Consider the following 26,910-nt stretch of genomic DNA (forward strand, 5'->3'; position numbering starts at 1 on the left):
CGACTAGAAGTTCACGATTCATTCGATCTGTCCAATTGCGGTCTATTTTTTCCAACAAATCTGAAGAAGAAATCTAAATGATAGCCAATACCCCTTGCAGCTAGCGCTGTAACCTAACGATGGTCACTTGGCTTCAATTCTTGCACGAGCTGTATTTTAAAGGCACGAAAGTCAAGGTCTTTACGATAAATTTTTCACGTAGTATTCTTCAACACTTCGCTCTATGAACTTCGCGAACAGATTTATTAGTATCAAAGTAAATTTCTATAATTTGGAAGCATCATACTGGCGTTAAACGATTCCTGATGACTTGCGAAGCCTTAGGTTAGGTTAGGTGATGGTTGTAGTGATGGTTGCCCAGAGAGTGGGCCCATTTGGACGAAAGAAGTTTGGTTCATCCTTTGTGATATCACTGCAAGAGGGTAAAAAGAGGTGAAGGAAAACAGGACGAAAGGGAAAGGGGGAGGGTTGAGTGTTTGTGGACTTCGAACGGTGACTAGTCTGCGGTTGTGTTAACCTCATTATGCTGCTGATGTAGTTCATCAGATTTTTGTTATCAAGACCTACTATAGTATATCAGCATGTGTGGAAAAGAAGTGAGTACCCAGATGCTTGAATCTTAGTCCCGCGAGAGCTAGGCAGCTGAGGAGTAGGTGCTGACATGATTCCACCTCATTTTCCATATAGCTGACGCAAAAAGGACTCGAAGTAATTCCGAGTCTCACGGCATGTATACCCCGCAGACAGTGCCCCGTGAGGATGCCCATGAAATTTGAGAGATGAGATTTTGTCATCCTCAGAATATCTCTCGAACGCCTCCTATCCAAACGTGGCCAGAATGTCTTTGTGACCTTACACACTCGTGTACTTGCCCAGCACTCGCTGAGTTGTTGCAAAGCCCATCCTTCCAGGAGTAGAGCGCAGGTTGTAAAGGGGATCCCGATCCTCTCCTTTCGCGGGCACACTACCTCACAGGTCCCTCGTCGGCTTCGCAGTTTCCAGTAATGTCACTGTGACCAAGTACACAAAATATCTTTATATCAAAGAATTCTGATGCAATCGAGAGAGAGACCAAGCATTCCCTGACCGGTTTCGAATGCACCATAATAGAGCCTAGGTCCCAAATTGCCGCTTGGCTATCGGATTAAATATTTACTTTCTTAACAGTTATTACGCAAGTAAGTAGTCAGTCAGCTGCTTCTTTAATTGCGGCCACCTCTGCTTGGAACACATTGCAGTGATCCGGTAGCCTGAATTTGAGTTTGATGGGGAGCTCTTTGCAGAATACTCCTCCTCCAACCCTACCGTCCAGCTTAACAGGCCCTGTCCCCAGGTGTTGCCCCCGGTCCACTCCTCCCTTGGTGGAATATGGGTGGAGAAAGTTCCGCTTGGACTAAGCGAGGGCGCACTGATCCGTCGGATCAGTGGGCGAAGCCTTAATGGACAGAAATGTCAACACAGTTTGCCACAGTTAATTGCATAGTTATGCATTCGATAGGTTATGTACAATATATTTACAATATATAATATATAATTGGCGCGTACACCCTTTTTGGGTGTTTGGCTGAGCTCCTCCTCCTATTTGTGGTGTGCGTCTTGATGTTGTTCCACAAATGGAGGGACCTACAGTTTCAAGCCGATTCCAAATGGCAGATATTTTTTATGAGGAGCTTTTTCATAGCAGAAATACACTCGGCGGTTTGCCATTGCCTGCCGAGGGGCGACCGCTATTAGAAGAAACTTTTTCTTCATTTTGGTGTTTCACCGAGATTCGAAACTACGTTCTCTCTGAATTCCGAATGGTAGTCACGCGCCAATCTATTCGGCTACGGGGGCCGCCAACACCCTGCTGCTAAAACCACACCCGATATATAGAAAGCGAAATACTGTGTTCGGAGAAAGAAAAGTTATTGAGCATGGGGAAGAAGTTTTAATGATTTCTGGGTGTATGACAGCTTCAGGAGGCCGAAACATGGTGTCACTCAACCCCATCGTCCTGTGGCGTAAGTGCTATATAAACATTAAAAAGTATTTACTTTGTGTGCTAATATTTAAAAACTCAGAATGGTATAGGTCTTTCAGATATACTGAACTAAGGATCCTATACATTCGATTTATAATGCAAAGATAAAAATATGCGCCCTAACACCCGGTAGTTCGTAACTTGATTAGAACAGTATTGATTAATTTCGTATTCAACATTACCAACTTTAGGTTCTTGCTGAGCTTCATGGAAAACTACACAAAAGTGGCCCGAATTGTGAACGGATAAGTTCTAAGGTTCTTCATCAACACAATGGGACAGCGCATTTCGCATTGTCTCTTAAGAGGTTTCTAGCCATGTACGGCATTCCAGCTCACCTTATTCATAGTGTTTTGCGCATTGTGAGTTTTGTATTTTTTCAAAGTCTTCTAAGGGAGCTAAAAGAAGAAACTTCTAGCATAGTTTCGAACAAGAGAAATCTCCAAAGAATTTTGCAGGGATAGAAAAAGTGGTATAAGGAAAATATTTATGAAATCTCAACCTGTTTACTTCAGCTGTGTACTCTTTTCATGATGTAATTATGGCACCCAAGAAGAGCAGAATTCCAAAACCTGTTCGATACTCTTTCCATACACTGCAAGCTTACATCCGAGCGCCTGTTTAGATATCACCATACTCTTCATCTTGGCTACCAATATCTGCATATTAAATGCATAAGCCGCTTTCTCGAAAGCATACAACATCAGCTGAAGGCCGTCTTCGTTGTCTGACATCATAACTGCGTCATCGGCGTAGCACATTAGCTTGACTTCATTTCCCAGCAAATATTCTTCTGCCCGTGTAGATTTTACAGTGGATATTATTTCGTCCATAATCAGATTGAATAGGATAGCACTTAAGCTACCGCTTTGTCTTATCCTTGCTTCCACTGGTATTAGGGTTGATATTTCGTTATTATTCTTTTGACGAAAGAGGTGCTTTCGATGTTGCCACCTACTGCCAGAGCAATGTTGTCAATATTGCGTTTTTCAAGAATTTTAATTACATACACTAGTCATAAAAAGTTAACGTACACTGCTCATAAAAGTTAAGTCATTGATAGTGAAACTGGAAATAACTCATTTAATAGCTTTTGGGGTGCGTAGCCTTTGCGCTTAATAACTTCTGCTAGACGCTTTGGCATAGATTTTACTAGCTTTGACGTTTCTTCCGAAGTTATTTTGCGCCATTCATCAGTAATTACGTCCTTTAACCTCGATTTTGATGTTATCTCATGTTGGCGAATCTTACGTTCTAACAAGTCCCACAAATGCTCAATTGGATTGAGATCTGCTGATTGTGGTGGTGTACGCAGCTGTTTTGGGACATTATACAGTAGCCAGACCTTGACCATTTCAGCAGTGTGCTTGGGATCGTTGTCTTGTTGAAACATAAAAGTATTCCCCAAACCTAATTTGGTAGCTCTCTGCTTTAAATTTGATTTAAGTATGTCAAAATATAAGTATTTATCCATTGTAGATTCAATAAACTCTATCTTGCCCACACCGTTACTGGCCACACAACCCCACACCATTACGCCTCCACCACCATGTTTTACTGTGGCCTCAAGATTTTGTTTGTCAAGGGCAGTTCTTTGCTTTCGCCATACCAGCTTGCGTCCCTTGATTCCAAATATACAAAACTTGCTTTCGTCCGAAAAAATTACCTTTCCCCAGAACTCAATCGGCTCATTTAAATGTTCCTGGGCGAAAGCGATGCGTTTCTGTCTGTTTACCAATGATACAAACGGTTTTTTGCGTGCGACTCGACTACGATATTTTCTTTAAAATTTTGCACACAGTATCACTACAAATGGTCTTATTAAATATTTCTTGCACGTTTTTTGCGATTTTGGAAGCCGATATTTTTGGATCCTTTTGCACTTCATTTATAATATGTCGTTTTTCCCCGCTCAGTTAACTTTTCTGGGCGTCCTGATACAGTGAAACTTCTACATTTATTTTTTGAAAACTCCTTGCACTGCAAAATGAGTTGTGCCCACTATTTCGGCAATTTCGCGCAAAGACTTCCCTTCATTCCATAATTTGACCATGATTTCTCTTTCGGCAGAGCTTGTTGACTTTCGTGTTAGAGTCTTTTTACCAAATTTATGAAAAGTTTATTTATTAGTACAGTTATAGTTGTAGTAACCTATACACGTATTTGTTTTATAAATTTTTGAAGAGCGATCGCGAAATTTAACAGAGGAAGTCCCGTACGTAATGATGTACGCTAACTTTTTCAGCAATAGCGATCGCAAATTTTCGAAATAACTATCGATAAATCAAGCGTTGCCACAGTAAGCATCTGAAAAACACATTTGGCGGATATTTAAGGTTGTGGCTAGTATAACTGTACCAAATCAGTTTTGATTTCTTTTGGAATTTCTGTACAAGAAAACATTCCTCAACGCACAAAAAAGTCATCGCATTACTTGCGTTGTGGCTGCTAATGCAAGCAAAAAACAGAGAATAAGACACAGGTACACATTGCATCAGTGGCGCCAGCAAGAGGAAGCGGGCAATCGCGGTAATAACGCAGACACACCAAATTTAGCGAAGTCATCAACCATCTGTGTGATCCTTCTGGCAGAAAAATGTGAAACACAGATGGCACTGTAAACAGTTAGAAGGCGTTGCTCCTAAGCAACGACAGGTGGGCATCCCCACTATTTAGGACCGATAGCGGCAGGCTAATCACTTACTCTGTCAGAAAGCAAAATATGTAGATTAACGAAACCAACGCAAGACTGAGTCTTGCCCAGGTCCAATGCTCCCGAGTGGAGTGAACAAGGGAAAAAAAAACATCTTAAAGCAAAACCTTATCAAATGCTTTGTTAGGTCGATAAATCATAAAAAAGCTGGCTTTTTATATTCAATAGACTTTTAGTCGAGTTGAAACAAAATAAAGATGGCATCTACTGTCGATCTGTTCCGTCTGAATCTTGTTGCTCTTCTGCAATGCCAGTTTCGGCAATATAATCAGCTAATATTTCAGTAAAACTCTTTAGCAGGTAATTCCCCTGTAGTTGTCTAACAGTTTCTCATTCCCTGTTTTGAAGATAGGAATCGTGTAACTGTGCATCCAGGCCGAAGTGACTATGCAATTTTGCAGAATGGAGTTAAAAAAATCAGCAACATTCGAAAACAGTTTTTAGTATACGAATACTGTAATTGGCGTTGACGTTTTCGGATGAACTCTCCATCCGAGAGCTGTTACTTTTACAAAGCTTAATCGTATTTCGAGTGCATTGCCATGGTCGGCATAAATAAATTGAAACGAGAAGACTTTACAATTAACTGTAATTGTGACTTGTGTCAGACCATTGCAGATAACAAAGCGAACACTTTCCACTGACACAAAGCGCGTGCACAATGAGTGTATGGAGGAAAGTAAAAGTGAGTTAAGTTGGGCGACGAACAGAAGCATTACGAATTGTAAATACACACTTTAAATAAAATACTATTACTTTCTTATTAACTTTTACGCATAATATTATTTCCAATGAGCAATTTTAGTAGCTTTGGCGCAGGCGTTGACCGAATTCATTTGATTTTTAAGTGGTTTTCGATTTATGCATTTAGTTGTGGCGCGAGCTTTTCGAAACTTAAAATTTTACAAATTTATTTATTTGTAGAAATGTTTATGTACAACAAACTAATTCTCCATGAAATCGTATATTTTTATGCGTAATCAAATCATCTTGGCCCCGGTAGTTGCGCTTAAGACCGCTGCAGATTTTTTCGATGTCAATGAACTTTAGCCGCTTGTGTCACAAACCTGCTGCTATCGTACCCAGCTCACTCAGCTATTGGCCAATCGTTGCATCGCCATTAGCTGAAGAGCGCGGCTGCCTGTTTGGGATATACTGTACGTATGTATGTATGTATGTATGTATGTATGTATGTACATATAATCATTTGTAAGTATATATGCAGGTGCTTGCTGTCTGTTTATAGTGATAGCTTTGAGTTTTTTTTTTTTTTTTGTTTTGGTGAATGCTCGTTGATTTCACTTTGCAGCCAATGGCTTTTGTGTAGAGCTCGAACTGTAAGTAGTTAATGAAATCGAAAGTATGTATCAACCAGATCTGAGCAGATCACCTAAATACGCTATTGCCTGCAGTTAGAAAATATTTATAAATTATTTAAAGTTGTGCGTTCGGTTTGTTTTGGTTTCTTTACCATTTCGACCAGATACACTGATTACAATCGTACATATTTCGAGCGCTAATGAGCTACGTACGAACTGTAATTTGAACGCATCCGCATAATTAATTTTAGTCCCTTAGCAGTTCAGTAGGTAATTAATTCTTCAAATTTTGCAACATTTCTGTTAGAAATTTTCCTATGAGTAATCTATATATATAAAAGAAAGTCATGTTAGTTACACTATTTATAACACGGGAACGGCTGAACTCTCTTTGAATCATCATTATCAATGCCGCGACAAAGACGATCGTATCGAACATTGGAAATGAAACGACTGAAGAAGCACAAGAAATTGCCCGTGAAGAGCGCCGCGTTAGTATAGCTCGACTTCGTGCTTCTCAATCACAAGAGCACAGCGAGGCAGCCCGTGAAACGACTCGGTTGGCAATGCGAAATCGTCGAGCGAATAACAGAGATCAACAAGTAGATTTAGTAGTTCAAACGAATGTGCCACTGTTGAATCGCAAACAAAAAGAAGTTTATGATACATTAATGAAGGAAGGCAACTGTTGATGGAAATGATGGTTTATATTTCATTGATGCCCCTCGTGGAACTGGTAAGACATTCCTCATGTCAATAATTTTAGCCACTGTTCGTGCGAGATCCAACATTGCGCTTGCAGTTGCTTCTTCTGGAATAACAGCCACATTGTTAGAAGGATGCCTTACGGCTCATTCAGTATTAAAATTGCCGTTAAATCTTCAAAAAATTGAAGATCCAACATGTAATATTTCAAAAAACTCAGCAATGGCCAAAGTTTTATCAGCATCGAAAATCATCATCTGGGACGAATGCTCAATGGCGCATAAACGTGCATTAGAAGCACTTAACCGAACATTGAAAGATATACGCAATGACACGAGATATTTTGGAGGCGCAATGATTTTACTGTCTGGCGACTTCCGCCAAACACTGCCAGTAATTCCAAGATCAACGGCAGCTGACGAAATAAACGCTTGCCTCAAATCATCGAATCGATAGCGCTATGTGAAGACACTTCAGCTGACAACAAATATGAGAGTTGCATTACTTAATGATACATCTACTGAAGATTTCTCTGAGCAATTACTGACTATCGGTAATGGTCGAGTACCTGTGGACGAATCGAGCGGATTGATTTCTTTTGTTCAGAATTTCTGTAAATTTGTCTCATCGAAAGACGAACTTATCATTAAAGTATTCCCAATCATCATTAATAACTACAAAAATAATGAATGGTTGAGTGAGCGAGCAATTTTACCGGCTCAGAATACAGATGTAGATGACTACATAATTCAAAATGATATCATTGGAACAATGCATTCATTCAAATCCATTGACTGTGTAACAAATGAAGATGAAGCCACCAGCTATCCAATTGAATTTTTAAACTCCTTGGATGTGCCTGGCTTACCACCGCACAATTTACGCCTAAAAGTTGGCTCCGTAGTACTCATGCTTCGAAACATAAGCCCACCAAAACTTTGCAACGGTACGCGTTCGGTGGTAAATAAATTAATGAACAATGTGATTTACGCGACGATACTCAAAGGAAAATTCGAAGGTGAAAAATTTCTCATTCCGAGGATCCCAACCGATCTTCCGTTTGAGTTTAAAAGACTTCAATTTCCGATCCGTCTTGCATTCGCCATGACCATTAACACATCACAAAGCCAATCCTTGAAAGTTTGTGGTCTGAATCTAGAAAATCAATGTTTCTCACATGGTCAATTATATGTGGCATGTTCACGGGTCGGAAAACCATCTGCGTTGTTTGTTCTTGCACCTGATAATAAAATAAAAAATGTCGTGTATTGCAAGGTGCTTAACTGAAGAGTACAATCTATTAAAGCTTCATTGAAATACTTGATTAATAAAAAAATAAACTTAATAAAATCAAAAATCTGCTTTTTTATTGCCTCTAGGGCGGAACAAAGTTCGTCGGGTCAGCTAGTTTTTTATAGTTAAATAATACAATAATTTTTTACAAACAATAATTTTATATTTTTATTTTTGTTTTTTAATATTTGTTGAATATTATTCACTTATAATATTTTTGGCGCTACTTTTGTTATTGCCTTTGGCCGTAGTTGTTATTGTTGATATCTACATGAATGCCGCCTTTCATTTACGGCTTCCACGAATTGTTGACATTAACCATTCACTTATAAACTAATAGCTCAAATTGTTTTTGTAATTGTATAATTGTGACGAGTAAAAGTTACTACTCGTTCAATTATTTGTTTTTATTGGCATACCCGCCTCAGTGGCGTAACCAAGGGAGGAGACAACTAGAGATATGTAGCTACACGCAATATAAACGCTGAATTAGAAAGATATCAAAGAGATTTCTACGATTCTAAAGTGTCTTTTAAAAGTGACGGCTAGGTGCCGGTAATGACTAATTTCTAGACGGTACCTTTCCTTTATGTCCTCTTTGACATTTGTCAAGTATACAGATGTAAAGGGTGATCAATTTAGAGGTATCGGATTTATTATTTTTGTATAGAACCCTTCATGGCGTTTATTTTTTTTAAGACAACCCCTTTCAAATGTTGGCCACAACTGCGCCATAATTCGGTCATCCTTAAACACCAATTTTGAATGACTCGCTAGAGGACATCGCTCGGCATCTCGTGAAAAACTTTAGTAATGTTCACTTCCAATGCTTCAATCCAAGCTGGTTTATCCACAAAGCATTTAGACTTTACATGCACCCACAAGTAAAAGTCCATAGGAGTGATATAACACGATCTTGGTGGTCAATCCCCTGGTTCTAGACGAGAGATAAATTGCTCACTGAAACGATGACGCACGAAAATCCACGAATTCACGGGCTGTATGGCAATTAGTGCCGTTGCTGTCTTGTTCGGACCAAACGTTGTGGAGACCACAAGCTTCAATTTCCCCCAACTGTCAACAAAATGGCGCGATTGAGTCTCGCCTTTGAACAAATATAGGCCGATGGCCGATGATTTCTCCAGCCCATAGGCCGCACCAAACTATTGGTTTTCAATGGGTGTAATGGCTGTTGGTTGGTTCTTGAATGGCTTCGGTTTGCTCTTCAGCCCAAATATGACGCAGCCATTAAGTCATGCCCATAGTGGGCCTCATCGCTGAACACCATAAGCTGGCCTGAGCGCGCAATGAACGAACACTTTTCACAGTGCGTTGATTTTCGTAATGTAATTATGATCTACCAAAAAACGCTATTGGAAAAAGTACCTCCAATCCGATCACCCTGTACAATATAACGCGATAGAACAACGCGTTCAAATTATTGAAACTTATTACGAAAATGGCCGCTCTTTAAAAACAACATGTCCCAAATTCTTTATTTTATTTTTTTTTTTTTTTTGTGGAAATAATCATCCGAATCAGTCGACAGTTCGAAGGTTGGTGCAAAATTTGATGAAACTGGTTTTGTCGAGGATAGAAAAAGGACTAGCAGAGCAAGAACTGAATGTTCTGTAGAGAATATTGGTGCTGTAGTGCAAAGTGTTGCTGAGCAACCTTCAAAATTGATACCCCGACGTTTCTCATCAATTAGGGGAAGTTTCCATCCACTGTTTGGCTTATTTTACCTGTAGACATGCCCATAGTGGACATTTACAATAAATTATGCAATTTTTCAAAAATTGTGAAATATGAAAAAAGGTAAATTTTTGAATTAAATTACTGAATTAAAAAAAAACATCTAGGCGCGTCTTTTGTAAAACCCTTTAAGGGGGCCAGTTTCCAAGGAGTTGACTAAGAATTCAAACATTCGGTCGGATACGATTGAGTGAACATTCTTGTATCTGTTTATGGTTAAGTAAGAATAGTAAAAGCGTGGCTCAAGATCAATGGAAGTGCGGCAGCTAACCACTTCAGTCTGCGGAGCTATTCGAGTGCCGCTATAGAAATGAGTTGCTTATAACGTTTACTCTTCAAATTGGTACAAATCCTGGCCTATTCAATTGATTTGGACATTATAGCGACATCCCTTGATGTTCCTAATGAAGTCTTTATAAAAATTAAATTAAAGAATAATGGGATTATCACTTAATTCAGACAAGACAAAGGCAATGGTGTCAACAAGGACAAGCAGTGCAGAACATCGGCCAAAGCCTTGAAATAGTTAATGTAAAATAAATTTCGAAATTGTTCAAGACTTCAAATATCTCGGTGTCCAAATCGACAATAACAATACGATTGAAATTCATGATTCAATGATAAAAGCTGTGCTCAGTAAGCAGCTTTCTCGTTCTCTCTTGACAAATCGGCTCCCATATCAAGACACTGGGTTGCTAGCTCAAGAAATGTTGAGTAAAAGTGGAGGAAAAGTAAAATTTGTAGAAAACACATTTCATTTTCAAAATGGTCTGCTTACGAGCAACAACTCGCTGAAGAGTTCTCATCGGTATGTTGAGGACTATAGTAGTATGACATGGAATACATACCGCTTAAGTCAGGAGATGATAGAGTAATTCTAGTAGCATTTCCCAACGAGTTTCGACAGGGAGAATAATTGGATAGTCCCGACGCCACAGTAAAATTAATTTTTTAAATCGTCGCAGTTTGTTTCCATTTAAATAAGAATATACTTTTTTACAACCATTTTTACCAAAAAAGATTTACTATTTTCCACTTTACTCACCTTCTTAAATGCATATCTTTTGTAAGGGAGTGTCAAAAATCGAATGTCACTAGTGAGCAAACCTTTAATAATTGAATCATGACTGAAATTGATGAAATAAAATTTTTCGCGAACGTCGCATACTTAGAAGACCAGCGAAATTAACAATTTATCATACTCTTATAGTACCAGTGCTTATAGACGCTAGTGAAACTTGACCGGAGAGCAAAAACTCAACGCTTGTGAGTGTGATGCTGTTCGCAAAAAGGGCATTTGGAGAATACCATTCAATCCTCCCACAGAAATGGAGAGGAAGAAGAAACTACTAAGAATATTTGGCACAAAGCGGCGAAATTGTGAAGAGATAACTCGTGGGTGTCTCATTTCAACAATGCACAAACAACATTAATGACATTCTACATGCTCTGTATACTCTGACCGATATGCTTACTAGACACAATGCGAAGAATTCTTGAGGGAATTATTTGCGATAGCTTATCATCTTTCGCTGAAGATAAAGGTATTTTATCCACATACCAGTTTGGCTCTAGGAAATCCCCCTCAAAAGTGGTGATAACTCTGGACGTTAGAAACGCTTTCAACACAGCTAGTTGGCAGCGTACACTAGAAACTCTCGCAAAAATAGGGTCGCCTAGTTATATTATAAGAATAATTGAAAGCTATTTCGCCGACCGCAAACTTTGATTTAGAAGCGACAAAGGCATTGAGGAGTTTATCGTGACAGCAGGTGCTGACGGTGTTCTAAGACTGGCGGTGTTCTAGGGGGCATAGAACTAAAGTCACTGGATTCACGGATGACATCGTGGTGGTAATAGTGGCAAAGCATACGAAATTGAGAGGATCGCCAGCGCAACAGGATCAAAGCTTGGTTGATGTCTATGAAACTGGAATTCGCTGAGCATAAGACCGATGTAGTCGTATAATCAGCAGATAGAATGTAAACATTGGGACTGTAACTATTAGTTCGAAACCAGCTATTAAATACTTAGGAGTGATGATTAACGGTCGTTTAAATTTTAAAATACGCCTAGAATATGCTGTGAAGAAAATATCGAGTGTGCAAGCCTGTCTGTGCCGAATAATGCCAAACAACGGCGGCCCTATTTACAGCAAAATAACACTATATAGCAGGGTAGTCATTCCTTTCAAGGCACGAGGTATTTCGAAAATACCTCCATAGATTGGCCATGATAGTACCCCAAACTACCCAATCTGCACAGCTAGGAAAGAAGACGTTGATCACGCTATGTTCCCGAAATCTGTAGCATATTAAGCGGAGAAAATATTATATATTTTATGCTGAAATCGGGTGATAACTGGAAGCGAATCTGCGCGCATGCAAAATATATCCTCAATGTTTTAAGACGCACGAAGGTTCGTAGACGTAATAACTAGCAGCCTATGAGCAAACCAGCGCCTTGAGGTAATACCTTGTTCGCAGATCCGCGGGGAGAGTGGTAGATTACAGAGAAGTATTTAGTACGGAGGTATAGCTGTGAGGCTACACGTCGTGCATATTGCTATGCCGGTATAGCAGTACTCATGAGAGCTTTCTCTTCACGGCCGTCCTCCCGGAGAAAAAACATGCTTTATATTGTGTGACTTATTCCTTTTCCCGCGACTTCAGTCACCGCATCGTGAAACTCGTTTTAAGACGACTGAAGCAATAACGGAGCAGAAAAAGTTGTCGACGCTTATAAAATCGGTCTATGGAAAATGTTTGGAAGATTGGAAAAGGCGTTGGTATGCGTGGAGAAGAAGGTTACTTATTCTTTAATTAGCTTATTAGCTAAGTCCTTTAAGGCCCTCGACAGTCAATGATAAACCTCCGAGTATATTTCTGCCATGAAAAAAATTAGATTTAAAACATAGTATCAAATGACATCATTAACACAGTTATACATTGGGGCTTGTTGGACGATTTTTCCATTCCCCGAAACATGCCAAATAGTCCATTTCCGGTATAGCCATCAGCACCTTCTTCGATTCAGCTTTTATCTCCTCAATCGACTCGAAACGCGTTCCCCGGAGTGGTCTCTTGAGTTTTGGGAATAGCCAGAAGTCACACAGAGCCAAATTAGGCGAATACGTTGGTTGCGGAACGATATGCGTGGAATTTTTGGCGAAATGGTCACGAAGAACGAGTGCAGTGTGAGACGGTGCATTATCGTGATGCAAAAACCAAGAGTTGTTGGCCCATAATTCTGGTCTTTTTAGACGAATTGCTTCACGTAAACGACGCATATCGCTCAAATAATATTCCCTATTAACAGTTTGGCCAGGTGGAAGGTATTCATAGTGCACCACACCACGAAAATCTAAAAAAACTGACATCTTGACCTTTATTTTGGAACGACTTTGACGTGCTCTTTTCGGTCTGGCCTCGCCTTTAGCACGATATTCGCTTGATTGGTCGGTTATTTCAGGGTCGTAAGCATAAATCCAAGTCTCATCTCCCGTAATGATGCATTTGAGCTTGTCCTGATAGTCTGAAAGCATTGTTTCACACACATCAACGCGACGACTTTTTCCAAGAAATTGAGAGTTTTCAGTACCAAACGAGATTTGACTTTTCGCAGGCCCAAATGGTCTTTCAAAATGGTTTTCACAGATCTTTCTGATCTTCCGATCATATCAGTAAGGTTTTTAACAGTCAACCGATGATTTTTGAGCACTAACTCCTTCACTTTATTGACGTGTTGGTCATCTGTTGACGTCGATGGTCGTCCGGAGTGCTCCAAGTCATCAACACGTTCTCGACCCTCTTTGAAGTCTTTGTACCACTTATCAACATTTTTCTGCGACATGGTCAAATCACCAAATGCCTTCTGCAACATGCTAAACGTTTCCGCAGCCGAAATTTCATTCCGCAAACAAAATTTGATGGCACTTCTCTGCTCAATCAAATCAGACAAATCAGACATTGTAAAAATCGAAAAATGTACTCTTGGTCGTTTGGTAAACACAAGCGTAAATATATTACTGATAATGACATTCACATGAAAGTTGGCCCAGATGTTATTAACAGTGCTGCCAACTCATGAAAAAATAACTAAAGCGAAATTTTAATCCCGCGAAGTTTGACAGATAAATTCACCTTACTTTTTGCCGACAGTAGTATATCAATGATTAATTGAACGATTTTCGTTATTTAATAACAAACTTCTGATAATTTTTGCACAGAAGCCAGTGAAAGACAGAATATAGACTTTGGTTGGTTGGTTGGTTAGAGTGGTGATTCATCCAGAATCCAACTAGCGCTTCTGCACCATTTTGTTGCCACATTCTCGTTACCATCTTGTTTAAGAGTTATTTACAGCAAGACTATATCCAGTCTGTGCGGTTTAGGAACCTTATTAGGCTGTTGACGTCTAAGCCAGTTAGTTGTTCGAGACTCCCGAACAGCAGTTTGCCCAGGGTTAACAGTCTGTCCTTCCATAGGGCACGACATTCACAGAGGAAGTGGAAGATTGTTTCCTTATTCTCCGGTTGTTTACAGCTATGACAGTATGTGTTGTGAGGGATGCCCATTTTAGCTGCTTGTTCTCCGACAGACCAAAAGCCAGTTATGACTGCCGTTAGTCTCCAGGCGTCCCGTCGTTTCATGTTTAACAATATTGACGATTGTTGGAGGTTGTAGGTGGGCCATAATGTCCTGCTGATTTTGCATTTCATCTGGTATCTCCATCTACAATCTGCGATTCGAAGGTATTTTAGGGAAATTGTATTTTTGACTGCACCTAATGGCGTGAATACCGGTAGTGCCAGAACGTTATTCATGGCAGATTCCCCTCTTGTCAGTTCATTGGCTTTTTCGTTACCTTCTATGTTCCGGTATCCCGGGACCAAAATTAAGGTTACTTTAGGGTTTTCACTCAAGGTGGTGCATCTATTCCTGCTTTGCTCCACCACTTTAGAGGTTGTTGTAGCCGAGTCCAGTGCCTGGATTGCAGCTTGGCTATCCGAAAGAATAGCGATATTGCCCTTAAAAGAGAATTCTGCGATTAGTAGCCTACAAGCTTCCCCTATTGCCAGTACTTCCGCCTGGAAGACAGTGCAGGCATTTGGGAGACGAACAGATTTTTCAATTTTAAGTCTATGAGAGTATATACCAGCTCCAACACCACAATCCATTTTACTACCATCTGTACAGACTGTAGTGTCGAAGTTTTTTAGAGAGAATCCGTTGTTCCATTTATCCTTAGATGGAAAGAGAGTGGCGAAATTCCTATTGAATGCTACCGCCGGGACGATGTAGTCAGTCCTCACCCCCCTGTGGAGTGCCCCTGTGGACCTTCTTGGATATGTTGATATTATCCATATTAGCTTTGATGATCCTAGTTTCTAGCATAGAGATGACCCACTTACTAATGCAACTGTCCACCTCTAGATCTATCAACACCCGTTGGATGGCATCTGTACTAACATTGTTGAAGGCGCCTTCTATATCGAAGAATGCCGCCATGGTATAATGTTTGCTCTTTAGAGGGCCCTCTATTGTTGGGACTACCTCGTGAAGCGCTATCTATGTAAATTTTCCTTTAAGGTATGCGTGTTGTGCAGTTGATATACCAGAGCCCTCCAAAAAAGCTTCTGAGGTGTATATCCAAAAGTCTTTCAAAAGTTTTTAACAGGAAAGACGAAACACTTATTGGCCTGAAGTCCTTCGCTGATTCATGTCCCCTCCTACCAACTTTTGGTGTGAAGACGACCTTGACTAGTTTCCAACTATCTGAAATATGGCCTAAGCTTTAAAAATTTCCTCTAGCCATGGTAGGATACAGTCCACGGTTTCCTGTAGCATCTTTAGAATGATCCCATCTAGCCCCGGAGACTTAAAAAGTGAAAAAGATTTGATTGCCCATGCAACTTTCTCCTTGGTAATTATTTGATTTGCAAGATGTTGTGGATTATATTAGCTCCGCCTAATATTTCCCCTCCTATTTTCATGAGCGCTGCATCCCGGAAAATGCGGGTTTAGCAGAAGTTGTAGTGATTCTTCTGCCGTAGCGAAAAGTAACGTTGGAAAATGCTGCGTATAAATTCCCATACGCCACCCACAAGAACTGGCCATGGCAATAGCATTGAGTAAAATTTTCATTCACATCGAAATTTATTAACCCTTTCTGGGCCTGGCTACGCCACTGACTAGCTTAAGTATTTTGCGTATTTTGTAAATATTTTGTTTGTTTAATTTTCATATATTCACCATTTACATATTAACATATGTATGTGTGTATGTAGGTATGCATTTACGCCTTTGTAGTGGGTGTTTAACAAATTACAATTATGTCGATAAAAGCAAACTTTCATGCACATTCGTGCATACCCACATACGAATGGTTGTTCAAGTGCGCATAACTGCATACATTTGTATTACGCACACACACTCGTGTGTACGTGCGAAGTTACAACTTTAAGCTTGCGGATATTGCATACTTGGCTAAGCGAAGGTGTCGTCGAACTCATGTTAGTTTGGCATAATTTGATTTATGTTTTATACGGTACCAGTATGTACGTGTGTGTTAGTGTGAATATGCATACGCGTATGTTGATAAACACAACTAAATTGCTTTGAAGTCAAACAGTAAATAGCGGTCGAGCGGGCTTATGCGTGACTACCATTCGATGGATCTTTTTCGAGGAAACTTTAAATTACAGACAAGTTTTTTCTACTAGCCTTTAACGATACGACAATAAAAAGCTTTTAAAAATATTTTCACCATGAAAACGGTACTCATAAAAACTATGTGCGTTCGCCGTAATAAATTGTAGATCCAGCCTTTTGTTGGAGAACATCAAAACGTCCTCCTAAAATTTGGGAAGGAGCTCGACTAACACATATCAGAGTTCAGGCTCAGTAGAGCTTTAGATCATTTACTCCTTCTAAAATTTGGGAAGGAACTCGACCTCGTCGGGCAATGCCTGACTTCCCTCTCGATTGCCTCCGAATACTTCGATTTTAAACTCATTTGGGTTTGCGGGTACAGCGGAATAGAGGAAAACTGCAGAGCTGATGAACTGCATGGACAGAAGACCCTGAGACGGTTTAATTGCTTAACAAGAGTACTGAAATTTCCTTAAGAACCTGTAGTATACTCCTGACACTAAAGGATCGTTTCCGGGTAGATCAGAGGCGCTCGAGTGAACTTCTAAGGCTAACAAAGCCGCAGCTCTAGAATTTGGTAGTTATCCTTATCGGATATTATCCCCTAAGTGCCCATGCGGTGAGACTTGAGATTGCTTCAAGTCCTTTCTGCAGAAGCTATGCGGAGGATGAGGTGGAATCACCGGGCACAACGATGTCTGAGAAGGGGACTGCTGGAACCGGTTCTGCCGACCCCTTAGGAACCCAGATAAGGGAAATGTTTCCTGCACGTTCGAGATGTTGCAGATGATCGCAGCTTGACTATCGGAAAAAATATTAATGTCTCCCTCCCAACAGCGATCCCGAAGCATTTTGCATGCCTGCAGGATCGCGAAAACCTCTGCTTGAAAAACGCTGCTGGTTTCCGACAGTTTAAAGGAGACCGAAATGCTGGCTGATTTAGAGTAAGCCCCCGCTCCCACTCCAGACTCCATTTTAGATCCGTCAGTGAAAACAGAGGTATCTATATCCGTACCGACTCTTCCCTCTTTCCAATCTCTCCTACTCGGAAAGATAGCCCTAGCACAACCCTCAAATCCCAGTTTGCGGATGGAGAGGTCAGTGCGAAGAACAGAGAAGGAAGGGGAGATCTGCTTCAAGATGCTACTATATCCTACAGGAAGTTGTCTCCAAAGGCCAATCTCCAATCTCCACAGAAAGTAAGTGCAGAACAACGTTGAGCGCAGCAGTGCGACAAGTTCTACAAGCACCAGTGATGCCCACACTGCAGTTCTCTGCACTCTCTCTAGTTTAGTGGTGTTGTAAGCCCTTCTGAGGAGCTACCCATCAAACTAGGGAATCGTATGTCAAAATTGGCAGAACCACTAAGTTGTACATGCAAAGTACGACACGTAGCTTGAGACCCCATTTTTTTGCCGAACATAGATTTACAGGCGTAGAAGGCTATATTGGCCTTCTTAACTCGAATGACTAAAGTGACTTTAGTCCTTGAAGAATAGTAGAAACAATTTGGCATTGCGTGCGATTTTCAAATTTGAAAAGAATTTTCAAAACTTCGATTTTTTTTGATATTTCCAAAGTATAGGCTTTTAAGAATATACGACAAAATTTTTGGAAGGATATTCCCAGTATTTTCAATTCTACAGCCGTTTTAGCAGGTAGAGTCAGATTCATCACATGGTGGCAGCAATGGAAAATATCCACTCTCAAAATACAAAACTGAATTATCTCAAAATTACTTTTTTCGGCCTGGTGTTGTCAAAAAAAAAACTATACAACCGAATCGTTTGAAATTTTAATATGTTGTTCACAGCAACAATGGCTATTGCCCGTACTGGAATCATATTATTATTTCAATTATTTCGTTTTTTTTTATTAAAAAACTGAAAAAACCCCGATTTTTAAAGTGTCAAATTTTTTCTTCTAGTACTGGATATATTTACAGTCATACTGGTTAATAATTTTTTTGGTTTTGTGTTTCAGATAAATAGAAGAGCCAAAATGGACAGCACCTTCCAGGTCGAATTTTTCGGGAGGGTCAACTTTATCGCCATTTTTAAAATTATTAATATTGAAAAAAAATTAAATTAAAAAAAAAAAAATTAATTAAAAATAATAATAAAAAAAATATTTAAATTAAAATTAAATTTAAAAAAAATTTAAATTACAAAAAATTATGAATATTAAAAAACAAATTTTTTTAAATAAAATTTTAATTTTTTTTATTTCTTTTAATTTTTTTTTAATTAAAATTTTAATTAAAAACAGTTTGTAAATTTAAAAAAAATGTTTAATAAAAGAAAAATTTAAATAAGAAAAATATATATTTAAATTAAAATTAAATTTAAAAAAAGTTAAAATTCAAAACAAGTATTAATATATTATTAAAAAACAAATTATTTTAATTAAAAATTTTAATTTTTTTTTATTTATTTTATTTTTTCTTTATTAAAATTTTAATTAAAAAAAATTTGTAAATTAAAAAAATGTTTAATGAAAAAAAAATTTTAGTAACAAAAATATATTTGAATTAAAATTTAATTTAAAGAAAAGTTTAATTAAAAAACATTTTATTATATTAGAAAGAAATTTAAATTAAAAGAAAAAATAAAAATAGAAATTTTTTTTATAAGAAGTTAAATAAAAAGCCTAAAAATTTTTTTCATTTTTTTTATTGTAAAAAAAATTCCTGAAAATACCCTAAATTTTCGAGCTCTAGACCACCGGGACCTCTTAAACACAGCTAAAAGTGCTTAAAGGATTGCGAGAGCCTATTAGTAATCAATGTACAACTTCTACCTCCACATTTTACCAAGTCATGCCGAAGCTAATTAAGGAAGTAATTCATGCTAATTTTGAATTAATACGAAGAATTTTATAGCAATTTGCTTCCTCGTTTCATTTTAATTCAACTGTGAAATGTCGGCGCGCCAGGGAGAAAAGTTACATTGAAGAAGACTGCAACAGAAACATCCTTACAGTGGTGACTTTCCCAATAAGTATTTTGCCTCTTTCATCAGTATTAATTGTAAATGGATTTTCCAATTATCGCTGAATTGAAATTTAAATCTCTGCCAAAGCGCTACCTGTTTGGATGTTTGACGGTATGTGTGAGAGCTATGGGTGAATGAGAAAATCCACAAATGCAAAAGTCAAGCAAAAGTTCAGAAAATGTGAGAATGCCAACATTTTTAGCTATTAATTCGGCGAAGCGTTTTAAGTGAATTTTCACCTGAATTTCCGGCAGTTGGCCACTCAACCGGCAACCGCGACTTAGTCACTGACTCCAAATGCAAAGCCAACACCAACTGGCAAGGAGTAACCATGGCCTAACCGCATTGTTGTTGCCTTGAATATAGCATAGGTATTATTTGTGGAATTTGTTGTGGCAAAAACGCGGATGCGCCTGCCACAAACGGTCGTTTAACTTTTCCACGCACCGCAAGGCATTTCATTTTTCTTAAACTTTTTCTATATTTTATGTTTTGTGTTTTTTGTAGGCTACTTTCCGACTTGATAAGCTAAACGTTGGAAATTCAATGTCAAAGTGAAAGTTGATTTCTTCAAGCGGCTGGTTAAAAGCAACTGTAAAACGATTTGAAACTCTAAACCGATCAGTTCGCATAAGCGGCTGGCAAGCAGTGAACAAAAAAATAATGGCAATTATAACAAAAACAAAGATCACATGGAAAAGTGTATGAAATATAAAAACGGGTAATAATAACAGTAAATGTCATGGCTTAAACATAGATTGAGTGTACACCCAAAAAACTAAAAATAAAAACTTAAACATTGATCCCAAAATGATATTTATATTTGCGGTAAGCCAAAAAGTTCAGTTCAAATGCCTTTTGTGGAATCATCAGAGTTAAAGTTTTCTATACCAAGCAAAATTTTCATAGCAATATATGGGTAAAAAAGCATAGCAATATATGGGTAAGATCTGTACTATAAAATAAAATGTTTGAGTAGTTGCACAATTAAGTGCAAATAACAGCAATGTCGGATTTGCAAATTACAATGAAAGCACAAAAACAAAGTTTGTATATTTGTCATCATAATTCATATATGCAATAATGTCAGCGCATTGGCACCTAATTGAGAATTTCCCTATTGAAATTTTATGCAAACATACATAAAAAAGTAAGTGACATGGTTATGAGGGTATTGGTAGGTTAGGTTAGGTTAGGTTAGGTTGACCTGGCTGGCTGAAAGCCAACTCTAGGGAGGTTTATTGCAGAGCTCCTAAACATTTCATTCAGGTTCTAGCTAATGCAGAACAAGCACATAGAAGGTGTTCTAGCGTTTTCCTCACTTCCAGTTTATTGCAAAATCTGCAGCTGTCATTGTTTGCAATTCCTCTCCTGTATGCGTGTGCCGCTAACAAATTGTGACCTGACCTTCGATAGTTCAGCTTTCCTTTTTAGACAGAGCACGACAATACGAATCTGCGTATTTATCTGAATTCTGTGTACACATGATTTTGTGTGGCTTTGCAAGTGGCTAGATTATTCCACTTCCTGTCTATCCGTGTTTTCATGTACGCAGCGATGTCATTTAATACCGCATTTAAAGGTTTCAGTACGTCGGTTCCTTCTTCGAATTGTATGTAAACAGCGCTTTTGGCAATCTCAGCTACAATGCCCCTATATCCGGGTACCCAATAGATGTGTAACCGTCTGGGTGCGGCTAGTCTCTCTATGGCTTCCCTGGTCCTAAGAATTCTTTTAGATGAAATTTCACATGCCTTTATTGCTGCTTGACTCTCAACGTATGTATATATGTATTTATGTTGGCGTTGTTCGATGGCCTTGTTACTGCTATTTCTGCAGCCTACCGCAAAGACTTCTGCTTGAACTGAATACTGCAGTGGTCAGAGAGCTTAATTGGCCGCCTGATGTTTAGCTCTGCGGAATTAATACTTGCACCTACTCCGTCCATCATTTTCGACCCATCAGTAAATATATTAAGCGTATTTCCGCTAGGTTTCATTACCTCTTTTCCATCCGTCTTCTTGATAAGTTTTGAGAATTTTCGCTTTTCAAATTAATATTAATTATTGTTTAAAAACAATATATTTCATTCTAACATATAACAATAACCGCATAGATCCGAGCCTCAAGCTTTATGCAAAATTTTTGTACATACTTCCAATTTCCATCAAAACTTTCACACTTTTTAATTATCATTTCTAGACAATTTTCGGGCGTGCACTTTTAGAGACTGGCGGCCGTCGTAGCCGAATGGGTTGGTGCGTGACTACCATTCGGAATTCTGAGAGAGAACTTCGGTTTGAATCTCGGAGAAAGATCAAAATTAGGAAAAACATTTTTCTAATAGCGGTCGCCCCTCGGCAGGCAATGGCAAACCTCCGAGTGTATTTCTGCCATGAAAAAGATCTTCGTAAAAAATATCTGCCATTCGAAGTCGGCTTGAAACTGTAGGTCCCTCCAATTGTGGAACAACATCAAGACGCACACCACAAATAGGAGGAAGAGCTCGGCCAAACACCCAAAAAGGGTGTACGCGCCAATTATATAAAGCGTGGTTAAATTTCAACGGCCGATATTGAATGTAAATCACACCTAAACATCAAGTTTTTTTCTGCATCTCATTTGACATTTTTCAATTTCAGACTAACTCAATTTGAATCACGGAAATATACCCAATCGAGCAACGCGTTAAAGTTATTTAGGCTTATTATGAAAACGGGCGTTCAAATCATAATGCATATCGCAGAAAATCATCTTCAGGGATGAGGCACATTTTCATCTCAGTGGATTCGTCAATAAGCAGAATTGCCGCATTTGAGCGAATGATAATCCAAGAGTGATTGCCGAAAAATCAATGCATCCACAAAACGTGACTGTTTGGTGCGGTTTATGGGCCGGCGGCATCATTGGCCCGTATTTTTTCCAAAATGAGGCCGGTCAGGCAGTTACTGTGGTTGATATTCGCTATCGTGAGATGATAACGAACTTTTTATGGCCCGAATTGGAAGATATGGATGTGGGCAATATGTGGTTTCAACAGGACGGTGCCACTTGTCGCACAGCTAACGAAACAATGGCTCTTTTGCGCAAAAAATTTGATGGCCGAATAATCTCAAGTCGCGGCGATGTCAATTGGCCGCCAAGATCATGTGTTTTGACACCGTTGGACTTCTTTCTTTGGGGTTATTTGAAAGAAAAGGTGTACATCGATAAGCCAGCAACAATTCAAGAGATAAAGGATGAGATAATTCGGCACATTAACGGCATAGAACCTCAATTATGCCTCAGGGTCATAGAAAATTTCGACCATCGGATGTAGGTGTGCCGCCGAGGCCGCGGCGGCTATTTTTCCGATATTTGGTTGTATACGTAATTGAGCCATACCAACACACCTCCATCCGATGGTCTAAATTTTCGATGACGCTGGGGCATAATTGAGGTTCTATGCCATTAATCTGCCGAATTATCTCGTCCTTTAGCTCTTGAATTGTTGCTGGCTTATCGACGTATACCTTTTCTTTCAAATAACCCCGAAGAAAAAGTCCAACGGTGTCGTTGACGTTTAGATGTGGTTCACATTCAACATCGGCCCTTGAAATTTAACCACCCTTTATATCAGAATGATATTTCTTTTGCTGGCACGATTAATGCGCTTGGCAGAGACTTTCCTTAGGTGCTGCCAATTGTTCAAGAAAGCCCCGGGTGGCTGTAGTGCGAAATTTTTTAAAACTCTTCTCCCATTTTATTTAGGCAGTTCAAACTACAAACTGATATATGGGTTAATCAAAATAATGTTGAATTTGCCAATTTTTTTGTTGAGGATTGGATATGGCTGTTGCAGAATTAAAGATTGAATCTTAGCTTAGACTCAGTTGTGACTTAAGATACTGCGGAGCAATCTCTATTCCCAATTAAATTTGTGCACTATTTGAATTTTAGCGGTTATTTTTGTTGTTGTAACGGCATAAACATTCCCCATACATATACTTTCCGGGACATGTACGTGGTCGTTCCTATAACATAGAGCTGTTGCCGTTTGAAAGGTCTTAGAAGGCACTGTAGTTATGGTAATGAGAAACATAACTAACATAAAAAATAACAGATGGGTTGGAAAATGGAATCAAATTAAATAAGATTATTCAGGAAAACGAGTTCTCTCTTCAAAAATAAATTCGCAACCTAGTAATACACCAAAGCCTTTCACCTATACACGCTGCTTACTATCAGTGATAAGGAAATTTGCGATTGCCATTAATAAAGCCCAAATCCAAACATTGTCGAACGGTGGACCAAATCTTATGGAAGACCAACTTGCCAGATGACTACTCACGACCAACTGTACGTAGTTATGGGTAGAATAAGGTCCGTCCTTCATTTAAAACTTGAGTTGGGTTCGCATGTTCCTAGCAATGCAAATTAAATATTACCTCTCATGCAGTTCTTCAAATACTCAAATTTTCAGCAAACAAAAGAGAAGCAAAATTAATCCCCCTTTTGGAAAATTTATAGTTTTTGCAAAATCATTTTTTTATTTATTAAGAAAGTTATTCATAAATAAGTTTGGATGATTGATTTTACGCCAACTTCTGTTGGTAAGTATTTATTACTGTGTTCGACCGATTTTCGATATTCGATGATACTAGTAAATACACTTTTCCAAGACCTTTTTAAGGTTCTATCTCACAGTTGGCTTGAATGATATTTGCCCTACATTCCTTAATTATTTTGGAGTGGCTAAAAATGATATGTGATCCTGTTAAAAACAAAAATCGAGCTTATAGACGTTACTTGGAAAGATCTTCTCAGCAATATTTTTGACGGAAAGGGTGCAACGATGTTACTCCTCCAAAATTTGCAATCATTTCTTTTCATAACAGCTGTGGTAATTTCTTTTATAATAATATAATAATTTCTTATATAATTTCTAAGATAGGGATCGATTTGAAAATATAAAAAGCCCCAATTGAAAATCGATAACGAATTCCAGACCTTCACCAGCAAATATTGAGTCAAATGGATCATGGAAGCGAATTATCCGAAAACTTTGCGCTTATTTTCATCTACAAATGTTTGGGGGCCACTAAAAGAAGTTAAATCCACTGGTTATACTGCGAAATTTGTTCTTGAGGTCGGTGGCGATACGATATGTCCACAGTATGCCTAAGTCGAGCTGTATACTCTCAACTGTTGTATTCGACAGTAGGTATTGTAAAATAATGAAAAAATATTCCGAAGTTTCTGTACAAATTTGCTTAGAGCTGGCACAATGTCTGCTTTGGTAATGGCAATGGTAATGATTGTACAGGTTAGAGTAAGGCCTTTATACACAGCCAACAGATTTATCTACTCGTATTGTTCGCCTCTAAGGGCTTTATTTTAATTATTTAGCATTAAGAGGACCTTACCAACTGATTGGACATTATCAGTGTGGCTTCAGACCTGGAAAGTCTACCATCGACCAAATTTTTACAATACGAAAAATCTTGGAAAATACCCACGAAAGGAGAATCGACACACACCATATTTTCGTCGATTTCAAAGCTGCATTCAACAGTACGGAAAGGAGTTACTTGTATGCCGCGATGTCTGAATTTGGTACCCCCACAAAATTAATACGGCTATGCAAGATGACGTTGCTCAACACCAGCAGCGCCGTCAGAATTGGGAAGGACCTCTCCGAGCCGTTTGACACCAAACAAGGTTTCAGAGAGGGTGACTCGCTGTTGTGTGACTTCTTTAACTTGATGTTGGCATCATCGCTTAGGCGCAATATTTTATAAGAGCGTACAATTGTTGGCGTATGCCGATGATATTGACATCATCGGCCTTAACAACCGCGCTGTTAGTTCTGCCTTCTCCAAACTGCATAAAGAGGGAAAGCGAATGGGTTTAGTGGTGAACGAGGACAAAACGAAGTACCTCCTGTCATCAAACAAACAGTCGGCGCACTCGCGTATCGGCACCCACGTCACTGTTGATAGTTATGATTTCGAGGTTGTAAAGGACTTCGTTTATTTAGAACCAGCATTAACACCGATAAAAAGTCAGCCTTGAAATCCAACGTAGAATCTCTCTTGCCAACAAGTGCTACTTTGGACTAAGTAGGCAACTGAGCAGTAAAGTCCTCTCTCGACGAACAAAACTAACACTCTACAAGACTCTCATCATGCCCGTTCTAACGTATGGCGCAGAAGCTTGGACGATGACAGCATCCGATGAAGCGAGGCTTGAAGTGTTTGAGAGAAAGATTCTGCGTAAGATTTTTGGACCTTTGCAAACGTTCCAGCTCTGAAAGTATTCGCTGTGGTACCAGCTGGTGCTAGCAGAGGAAGAGGAAGACCTCCTCCGCGTTGGAAAGATCAGATGGAGAAGGACTTGTTGTTGCGCTTTGTTAAATTCGGCCAAAATCGCATAAGCGTTTATCGCGCCAATTTAAAAGAAGAAGAAGTATTGGGAGGAATCCCACCAGTTTCTGAAGAGGTACCATTTTTATGTCTTCATCCTCTAGTAGGTACCAGCCCAGACTTCTGTGTCTCCTGTGACTTAATGCTTCACAATTGGTGTTTAAGTGTTCCATGGACTCATCTTCATCACAGCAGAACCTGCATAAACTTGTGCTAGATAATACGATTGCATTGAAATGTTTATTGCCGGCAAAGTGGCCTGTAAGTGTTCCACAAAGTAAACTGAGACCCGTTTTATCTAGGTTTAGAGCAGATTTCGCTCTGTTGGTATTAAAGTTCGGGAACTTTTTTGAGTGATTAAGGCCGTTTGTGCCGTTCCAGTATTGCTTGGTTTTTAATCGGATTCATTTCTTGGTTTCCTATTTTTTTTTTTTTAAAGCCGAAAAATCGGCTTAGTCCGATAAATGACCCTTCCACCCATTTTCTGGCATAAAAGTCTGTCTTCTCCTTTTCTTCGTGCCCCTCATGTTCCTCATGTCCTGTTACTCAAATCAGTGAGACCTGATTAAGTGTCGTCAGTTTGTTGAGCGCATTGTTACACTCTAGAAAGACTTTTGAATTGAACGAAAAGCTTTTCAAGGCTTTGAGAACTGATTGACTGATCCGAAAGTATTTTAGTTTTTACTTTTTCGATTCCACTTTATCGGACCCTCTTTTCCACTGTTTCCATTATGACGAAAAGATCCGCATGGAAAATTCTAGTAGCTGTACTCGGTGTTAAAGATTTATGTGCTCTAGGCACCACTATTCCTGCTCCAATCCCTAGGAGCGTCTGGGATCCATCTGTATACCATTTTTGCGAGTCATCATGTAGCCATGTTGGACTAGTGTTACACGTTTTCGCTAGACGAGAAGACAACCTTGTATCTCTTAGTAAAATTGAGTACGGGGCTCGTGCGATCATTCGCCTGGGTCAGACATGCTACATGTTCAACACTGTTTAGGGTAATAGATGCCCAATAAGACCTCCAAGTTTAAATTTATTCCTTCTT

The sequence above is a fragment of the Anastrepha obliqua genome, chromosome 1 (genome assembly GCF_027943255.1).
Source record: "Anastrepha obliqua isolate idAnaObli1 chromosome 1, idAnaObli1_1.0, whole genome shotgun sequence".
In the NCBI taxonomy this organism is placed as follows: domain Eukaryota; kingdom Metazoa; phylum Arthropoda; class Insecta; order Diptera; family Tephritidae; genus Anastrepha; species Anastrepha obliqua.